This window comes from Euphorbia lathyris, chromosome 10 (genome assembly GCF_963576675.1).
Source record: "Euphorbia lathyris chromosome 10, ddEupLath1.1, whole genome shotgun sequence".
Taxonomy (NCBI): domain Eukaryota; kingdom Viridiplantae; phylum Streptophyta; class Magnoliopsida; order Malpighiales; family Euphorbiaceae; genus Euphorbia; species Euphorbia lathyris.
The window spans coordinates 14,422,574-14,432,586 of NC_088919.1; positions in this window are offsets into that span (position 1 = coordinate 14,422,574).

The window sequence follows — 10,013 nt, forward strand, 5'->3', positions numbered from 1 at the left end:
AGGACCGACAGGCGATGGAAAAGGAACACCGATCTCAGGTGCCGGTGAAAGGTATACCCCTCCACTAGTTCGAGAAGAAAACCTCAGGTTCAATGAGCGTAGCGACCGGATCAGCCCAGAACCCGTTCAGGTCCCACCACCTCAACAACAGTTTAGGTCTCATACCGGGCCTAGTAACCATGCTAAATATTATGAGGAAAGATATACTCGTAATATGGGGGGCAATGGGAGAGGAACCAGCTTTCACCCACAACGGACGATGCACACGCGCATGGAGCCCACCAACAACTTAGGAGAGGCTCAGCGAATAAAAAGCATTGTCCAAGAGATTTATGGGCCAGCCGTGAAGGAGGTGTACCAACCCGAGTTCCAAAAACCGTATCCACGGTAGTATGATCAACTATATCCCTTACCTCATAATTTTAGAGTCCCTGATTTCACTTTGTTTTCAGGAGAAGAAGGGCAATCCACTGCAGAGCATGTGGCACACTTCACCTTTCAATGCAGTGGTTTGACCATGGACATGAATTTCGATATGTTGCGCTTACGCTTATTCCCATGATCACTAACAGGATCGACATTCTCTTGGTACAACACATTGCCGCCAGGTTCAATCCATGGATGGGAACAAATGGAAAGGCTTTTCCATAATCAATTTTATCGTACAGAGCCCGAGGTCTATGTGGCAGAACTTTCCCATGTAGTGCAACGACAGGGGGAGCCGATCGAAAATTTCATTAGTAGATTCAAGAGGATGCGACATCGATGTCGAATCAATATTCCCGAAGTCGAATTTGTAAAAATTGCTCAACGAGGCTTGGAATTCGAAAACCGAAAGAAATTCCAAGGGGGCGACTTCCATGATTATTATGAGCTGGTAGCCAAAGTATCTGAGTATGAAGAGTTGATGAAGGAGGATCATTGGTGAAAGAAGAGCACTATGGGGAGCTATCAAGGAAATATGCAAACACATGAGGTAGCTATTGCCGATTTAGCAAGCTCCGGATCTCGAATGTGCCCCATTTTGTTAAAGAACCCTAAGACACCAGACGTAGTCAAAACGAGTCCAGCCACTCAGTACACATTCGACGTCTCAAAGACGGAAGAAATCTTCGATTATTTGTTGAGGGAAAAGTTCATCACGCTACCACCGAGACATGTGATTCCATCTAAAGAAGAAATACGCGGACAAGACTATTGCAAGTATCACGACAACTGGAGCCATAATACTCAAACTTGTTTTAGTTTTAGAAATGTCGTACAGGATAGGATAAACCGCGGGATACTTCAATTCCCGGAAAAGAAGAAAAGCATATTGATCGATGATGATCCATTCCCGGTAGCCAACATGATCAATACCACCTCACTGGTGTGGGGGGGGGGGCAAGGGAAAAGAGTGTTCCAATCCAAGGACTCGGCGAGTTTGGATACCAAAGGCGATATCATCAACATCTAAGTCGAAGGAGAGTTCGAAGGGCTCAAAGAAGAAGGATACGCAACAACGACGACCACGTTTCGTGAAGCCTCGAAAGACATCACCCATCGACCAATGGCAGGTAATCAACCATAAAAAGTTCCCAAGACATCTCTCAAAAAATGTGAAAAGAAAATTAAGAAAAAGAGAGGCAAACAAAAGAAATAGTCAAAGGGAATCATCCAGCATTAAATCTAGTGACGCAAAAGAAAAAAGCAAAAACCAAGAAAAGAGCATCCAAATCCGTGTGGGGGATTTCATCATACAGACAGATTGTGCGGCCACCTCTTTGACCTTACCTTCAAATTTTAGAGGTGAAGGCACTAAGAAGGAAGCCCCTAAGCTCGAGCACAAAGAGCGAGAAGATCCAACACCGAAGGCGTCCGTCGAAGATGACATGAGGAGGGTTTACTTTGACAAGCCCACTCCAAGGATGACTCGCCAGATTAAACCTTTATACATTAAGGCTCATATAGATGGCAAACCGATCTCTAGAGTGCTCATCGATAATGGATCAGCCGTTAAAATCATGCCAATAAAGATGGTCTTAGCCCTAGGCAAATCGGAGGAAGACATAATCTCATCAGAGGTGTCGGTTGTTGAAACACCTTTTCCACAAGATTTTGATTTGACAAAATCATCCATGATTAAGAGGCAATTAAATTTAGATGCTTTGATTTAATTGTACTAATATGGTTGTTCAATATTGAGTGCAAAAATATATAAAGTAAAGACAAGACAAAAGTTAGCATAAGCAAAGCTGAGTGGAAAGCAACTCAGCATGACAGAATGGAAGCCAAGTGGAGTAAAACTCAGAAGCAAAACGAAGCTGACTAAAAGTTGAGGATTTCTTCAGAAGCGGTTACACAGAACGGAGCTGACCAAGTATGCACTCAGCTTTGAAGTCGAACATCCGAAGATTACGAAGAAAGCTGAATGTTAGTCAGGACAGCATAAAGCATCCGTTCACTAAAGGACAAAGTCTGCCAATCTTCTGCACCAATAATTGGAACCTCGAAGACACCTAAAAGACTAATTCCAAGAGTCATGGGACGTTGGATTATTGGTAAAAGACAACTGGCATAAAAAGACAAGCCAGACGCCTGAAGAAAACAGTGAAAGGGAATGGTGGAGCAGTCTGAAGACTAACCAGAAATTGTTCCCCAAAAGAGCCATTTTGGTGTTAACGGTAACAACAATTCAAAGGATCCAAATCTGCAATTTCCTTCTATAAAAGGACAATGTAGAACCTTGGATCATTACCGAAGTATAAAAAGAAAAATACAAAGAGAGAAAATTCTGAAAGCACTCAAATACAAAAAGATCTTACACCCACTTTTCTATTCTCTGTGTAATTGCTAGATTGATTGTTGTATAATCATCTAAAGTGTTCTTTATCATAAAAAGAACAAGTCTGTGATCAATAGGAATATTGAGAGTGTTAAGCTGAGTGCTTGGTTGTAAGCATTCAGTGGTAGAGAAATCTAGGTGCTGAGTTGTAGCACTTAGTAGGAGTTGAGTAGACGAATAGAGGAAGGTACTCTTGCATATTCAACTGCCTTGTAATTGGTTTGTGCTCTACCGTTAAAGAGCTCAGTATTGGATTCAAAAAGCCCGGAGGACTCTGGGGACTGGACGTAGGCAGAGAGGCCGAACCAGGATAAGTGATACTGAGTAATCTCTGAACTCTCTCTTATATTGTATGTGTTGTTTGCTATATTTACTCAGCATATAAATTGTCTAAGCTGACCTTGAGTAAATAAGTGGTGCTGAGTTAGAAGCTGACCTCCAAGAGTGTCAATTCTTAACTCACAAGAAAACAACTTTAGTCAACATCTGACTAAAGCTGTCTTGAAATATATCTCACCAAGCTGACCAAAAGCTGAGTTAATAAACTCTCAAAATAACTTCCAGTCAGCTTAATTAAAACGCGAAAAAGTTATATTAGTTCCTAACCCCCCCCCTTTGGAACTAATTACTAGGGACCAACAAGTGGTATCAGAGCCTAAGCTCACTACTCAAAGATTTAACAATCTTGAGCTGATCCCTAAAAATGGGTGAGAATAGCACTCGGTTCCTTCAAGGAAACCAAACAACACAGATACTCCCTGAGGGACTATCAATCACTAGACCTCCCCTATTCTTTGGGTCACATTATACATTCTGGAAGAATAGGATGAAAAACTTTATTCAAGCCACAAACATGAGTGCATGGCTTGCAATTGTCCAAGGTCCACATGTGCCATACAAAACCGTTAACGATGAGAAAATTGTTAAAAGTGAGGCTGAGTGGACAGAGGATGACCTCAGAAAACTACAAAATAATGCTTCGGTTATAAACATGCTTCACTGTGCGTTAGATGCTGCAGAATACAATAAGATTTCAGGTTGCGAGTCAGCACAGGAGATCTGGAAGAAGCTTGAAGTAACCTATGAAGGCACAAGCAAAGTTAAGGAGTCTAAAGTCAATCAACATATGAGACTCTACGAGCTGTTTGAGATGAATGAAAATGAAGACATCTCAGAAATGAACGCAAGGTTTACAAATATTATAAACGAGCTAAAAAGGCTTGGAAAGAACTTCACTGAAGAGGAACAGGTGAAGAAAATTCTGAGAAGTCTGCCTAAGAGTTGGCAAGCAAAGAAAACAGTCGTAGAAGAAGCTCAAGACTTGACTACCTATAAATATGATGAGCTGATCGGATCTCTGCTGACCCATGAAATCTTTATGAAAAACTTTGAAGCTAAAGAGAAAGAAAAATCAGAAGATAAGAAACAAAAGTCACTTGTCATGAAAGCTGACTCGACTGAAGCTGAGTCAACTGATGATGAGGAAATAGCCATGTTCACCAGAAAAATGAAGAAGCTGTTCAGAAGGAATGATAGAAACGGCAAAAGGTCATTTAGAAGAAATGATAAGTATAAAGCCGAGTCAAGTGACAAGTACAAGAAGGACAGCTCGAAGTCTGTCATATGCTTTGAGTGTCATCAAATTGGGCACATCAAGTCAAGCTGTCCCAACCTCAAAAAGGAGAAGAAGGGAAGCAAAAAGGCTATGGTAGCCACATGGAGTGACAGTGATGTGTCAACATCCTCCGAAGCTGAGCAAAATGAAACAGCCAACATATGTTTCATGGCAGATGATGGAGATGACTAATCCCAGTCTGAGCAAGCTGACCTCTCTGAAGATTCCGAGCAGGAGGAAAACAACAATGAGGTAACATCCTTACTTTTACTTAGAAATGAAATGGTGAATGCCCTGAGTGACGTATATACACTAACTAAGAAGTGTAACAAAAAGATTAAGGCACTCAGCAGGCGCTGTGATGAGATTGAAGAGGTCAAACTGAGTGACCTCCGATATCTTCTCCAGGACAACTCTGACTTGCATACCAACATGCAAATCTTACATAAGTTTGTCATGGAGGTTCAATCTGAGTCAAGGAAACTTAGAAAGGATATCACAATGTTACAGAGTCAAGGGAAGGTCTCAAATAGAAATAAAGCCCATGCTGAGTACGCAAATACTAGTCAGCATAAGCAATTCACTCAATGTGAGTGTTGTGGAAAAAGGGGACACACAAAGGATGTGTGCTGGCATAACAAGCGGATTGTCCAATGTGACTTCTGCGGAAGAAAAGGGCATACCATAAAAGTATGTTGGCATGCCCAACACAATAATGCTGACCATACTCAGTTCAACCCACAAAGGGTACCTTTTTGTGATTTCTGTGGTAAGCCATGCCACACCATAAAAGTATGCCGTCACAAGTTAAAATATGATTTTGCACCTGTTTATACTAACAAGAAAGGACCCAAAAGGAATTGGGTACCTAAAAGTGAATAGTTTAAACTGCATGTCAGCTTGACATGCGTGGAGAAGTCAAAACTATGGTATATAGACAGCGCATGCTCAAGGCATATGACAGGTGATGAAACTCAGTTCATCACACTAGAGCTTAAACGAGGTGGAAGTGTAAGCTTTGGAGACAACAAGAAGGGTAAGATAGTCGGCTCAGGTACTATCGGAGGTAACCCAACTATTGAGTCTGTCTCATTAGTTAAAGGTCTCAAATACAATCTGCTGAGTGTAGCTCAGCTTTGCAAGAGCGGTAGAAAGGTTGTATTTGATGATACTAAGTGTCAAATACTCGAGGGAAATACAAATGAATTGATTCTAACTGCCCCTCGTGTAGAAAATGTATACATGTTAAACCTAGAAAAATAGTTTTCTAAAAACATATGCTTGGTGTCTAAAGAGGACAACTCCTGGCTATGGCATAGAAGACTTGGGCATGTCAGCATGGACCTTCTTGCCAAATTAGCTAGAAAGCAATTAGTTGAGGGATTACCCAAATTAAAGTTTGAAAAAGATCAACTGTGTAAAGCTTGTCAGCAAGGCAAACAAACTAAAAAGTCATTTCATAGCAAAAATATTGTCTCAACCAAAAGACCATTGGAATTACTACACTTGGATCTTTTCGGACCTATCCAGCCACTCAGCTTGGGAGGTAAGAAATTTTCCTTGGTTATTGTAGATGATTTCTCTCGGTACACTTGGATCATCTTGCTGAGCAACAAGGATGAAACTTTTGAGATGTTTACCACACTGATCAAAAAGCTTGAAAATGACAAAGACCTAAGAGTGGCTCACATTAGAAGCGACAATGGTGGAGAATTCAAAAACCAACAGTTTGATGAATTTTGTGAAACCAGTGGTATTGACCACAACTTCTCTGCTCCTAAAACACCTCAACAAAATGGGATAGTTGAAAGGAAAAATAGAACCATTGTCGAAATAGCTAGGACTATGTTGAGCGAAAATAGGCTTCCAAAGTACTTCTGGGGCGAAGCTGTTCACACGGCATGTTACATACTGAACAGGGCTCTAGTTAGACCTATACTTAAGAAAACCCCATATGAGCTTTGGAAAGGACGAAAGCCCAACATTGGATACTTTTGTGCCTTTGGGTGTAAATGCTTTATACTCAATACAAAAGACAACCTTGCTAAATTTGATGCTAAAGCTGACGAGGCGATCTTTTTAGGGTACTCAACAAACAGTAAAGCATATAGAGTATTTAACAAAAGAACTCAGGTTGTAGAAGAGTCTGTACATGTTGAGTTCGATGAAACTGACCCTACAGGTAAGTCAGCTCAGCCTAAAGAAGATGAACCAAACTCAGCTTCCGCTGATCAACCAGAAGCCTCTGTGTCATCTATACAGGAGCTGACCCAAGGTAAGCAAGAAATTGAAATATCATTTGCTGACCAATCTATTCCTGTAGAGATTGTAGAAACACCTCTTCCAAACGACTCAACATTGCCCAAGGAAATAAAGATCCCAAGAGGACATACAGAACAGGCCATTCTTGATGCTGCCAACAACAAGTTGATGACCAGAGATCAGCTTAGAAGATACCTTAGCAATGTTGCCTTCGTCTCAATACATGAGCCAAAGAACTTTGCTGATGCTGAGCAAGATGAATATTGGATCAATGCTATGCAAGAAGAGCTTGACCAATTCACTAGAAATGAGGTATGGGATTTAGTACCTAAACCTAGGAATCAAAAGCCTATAGGAACCAAGTGGGTCTTTAGAAATAAACTAGATGAGCATGGAAATGTGATTAGAAACAAAGCTCGACTTGTAGCCCAAGGCTATAGTCAGCAAGAGGGTATAGACTATGGAGAAACATTTGCTCCTGTTGCTAGATTAGAAGCTATACGTATATTGTGTGCCTATGCCAGTTACATGAACTTTAAACTATACCAAATGGATGTAAAAAGTGCGTTTCTTAATGGCTTTATAAACGAAGAGGTATATGTTAATCAACCTCCTGGGTTTGAAGATCCAAAATTTCCAAACCACGTTTATAAACTTAAAAAGGCCATGTACGGCCTAAAGCAAGCTCCAAGAGCTTGGTATGAAAGGTTGACCAACTTCCTGCTGACCAGGAACTACGTCAGGGGAAAAGCTGACACAACCTTGTTTATTAAGAAAAAGGGTAAACATACCCTACTTGCACATATATATGTAGATGATATAATATTTGGCGCTACTGACGAATCTTTGTGCAAAGAATTTAACCAACAGATGCAAACTGAGTTCGAAATGTCCATGATGGGTGAACTCAATTTTTTCCTTGGACTTCAAATCAGACAAAGTAAGAATGGCATCTTTATAAGTCAGTCTAAATATACCAAGGAAATGTTAAAGAAATTCAGCATGGTAGATTGCAAACCAATATCAACCCCCATGGGTACTGATACTGTCCTATGCAAGGATGAGAAGAGTAAGTCAGTTGATAGTAAACTCTATCAAGGTATGATAGGTTCTTTATTCTATCTCACTGCTAGTAGACCGGATATTCAATACTCAGTATGCTATTGTGCTAGATATCAAGCTGACCCTAGGGAATCTCATCTAACTGCTGTGAAAAGAATTTTTAGATACTTGCAAAGCTCAGTTGATGCAGGTCTATGGTATCCAACCTCAAATGACTTCACACTCATTGGATATACTGATGCTGACTATGGACGAGATAATCTAGAACGGAAGAGTACTTCGGGAGGATGTCATTTCCTTGGAAGCTGTCTAGTATCTTGGTTCAGCAAGAAGCAATCATCCGTAGCTCTGTCTACAACTGAAGCTGAGTACGTGGCTGCTGGAAGCTGTGTTGCACAAGTCCTATGGATAAAGCAACAGCTTGAGGATTATGGACTCAAAACAAAGACAATAGAGATCAAATGCGACAATAAAAGTGCCATTGATCTATCTAAGAATCCAGTCCAACACAGCATGATGAAGCATGTTAGCATAAGGCATCACTTCATCAGAGACCATGTACTAAAAGATGAGATCAAGCTGACCTATGTGCCAACAAATGATCAGCTTGCAGATATCTTCACTAAGCCCTTAGCCCGAGAACAATTCAATATACTGAGGGAAGCCATTGGTATGTCAAATCTACTCTAAATAATTCTGTATGATTAAATGATTGCCATACTGAGTGGAAATTTGAATGAATGTGCAAATGCCATGCTAAGTAAATTAACTATAAATATCTACTCCCTATTAAGTTTAAAAATAGAAAAATAACCTCATGCTAAATAGACATAAACATTGAGTGGTTATACTGAGTAGATACAAATGTTGAGTAAATATCCTATGTTGAGTAGAAGCACATACGGAGTGCTCAAACATAGGCTGAGTTATTTAGAGATAGACAAAACATGGGCACTCAACATCACGAACGCTTCGAATTCTAGAAAAATAAAAAAGGAACCCACTCGCGTAAAATGAACCTACACGTGTAACTTCTGGCACCTTGGAAAGACGCACATTAATGGCAAATCCCATGCGCCGAAGATGTCATAAATGACAGAATTTTTGTCGGTTGAACGTCCCTAAGTAAAAACGGCTAGTTAATGAATAAGGGCCGCCGTAAATTTATATAAAAAGTGGAAGAATCCCCACTCTTCACTCCTTACGCTTGTAATCTCCTAAAATCGAACTTCTTTCTCTCTCCTTAAAACCTCAAAACCTTCAACAATGGCTTCCGGCAAAGACAAAACCCCTAAAACTCAAACCTCAAACAAATCCACTCAGGCTGACCTCGCCGGTTACTCACAACCAGTGAAAAGAACCATGATCAAGGTTCACAAAAAGGTCAACAATCTGGAGGTGCTGAAATGCCGATGGTTCTCTCCAAGCTTTGTCTCATCTGAGAAACCATTCTGTGAATGGATCGAAAAGAACAAGTGGAAAGGTATCTTCTCCCTTTCAAGAACGACCTATCCTAGGTTAGTATGGGAATTCTACTCGAATCTACATGTTGATGCAGATGACTCTGACTATTTGGAGACCACAGTTAAAGGTCAGAAAATCATCGTAACCCCTGCCTATCTAGCCACCTTACTAGATTTACCAGACGAAGGAATTCAGTTAAGAACGACGAAGGAGAAAGTGCCAAAAGACACGACTGAGAAGCTCAAGGGGTTCTATAAACCCAAGGATCATAAAGGTGAAATACCCAGCACCTCCATGGGTAAAGAACAAAAGATGGTCCACTACATGCTGACTAATTTTATCTTCCCCAAACTCAGCTCAGCTTCATCCGCCTCCAACTTCGAGCAGTGCTTCATCTGGCACATGCTAACTTACACTCCACTCAACCTTCCCATCTTCCTAGTTGGAGCTCTTCAACGAGGTGGTAAGAAACTCCGCTTAGGATCTCTAATCACAAAAATTCTCGAAGACAAGCAGATCGAGACAAAAAATGAAACAAGTAGCTTGGGGAGTGAAATCACTGCAGTTCTACTGGATGGACTGTTGTACAATCAACCCTTAAAGGGATATGAAGGAGCTGGAGATGCCGAGGAAGATGAAGAAGCTGAGAACCCAGAAGTTGAGCTTGAACATGAACCTGAAAAAGAAGTGAAGGCTCATGCTGAGTCTCCTAAGACAGCTCAGCCTGAGAGGAAGAAGAAGAGGAAGGCTGTAGAAACCTGCTCAAAAGACATTCATGCTGTCCCA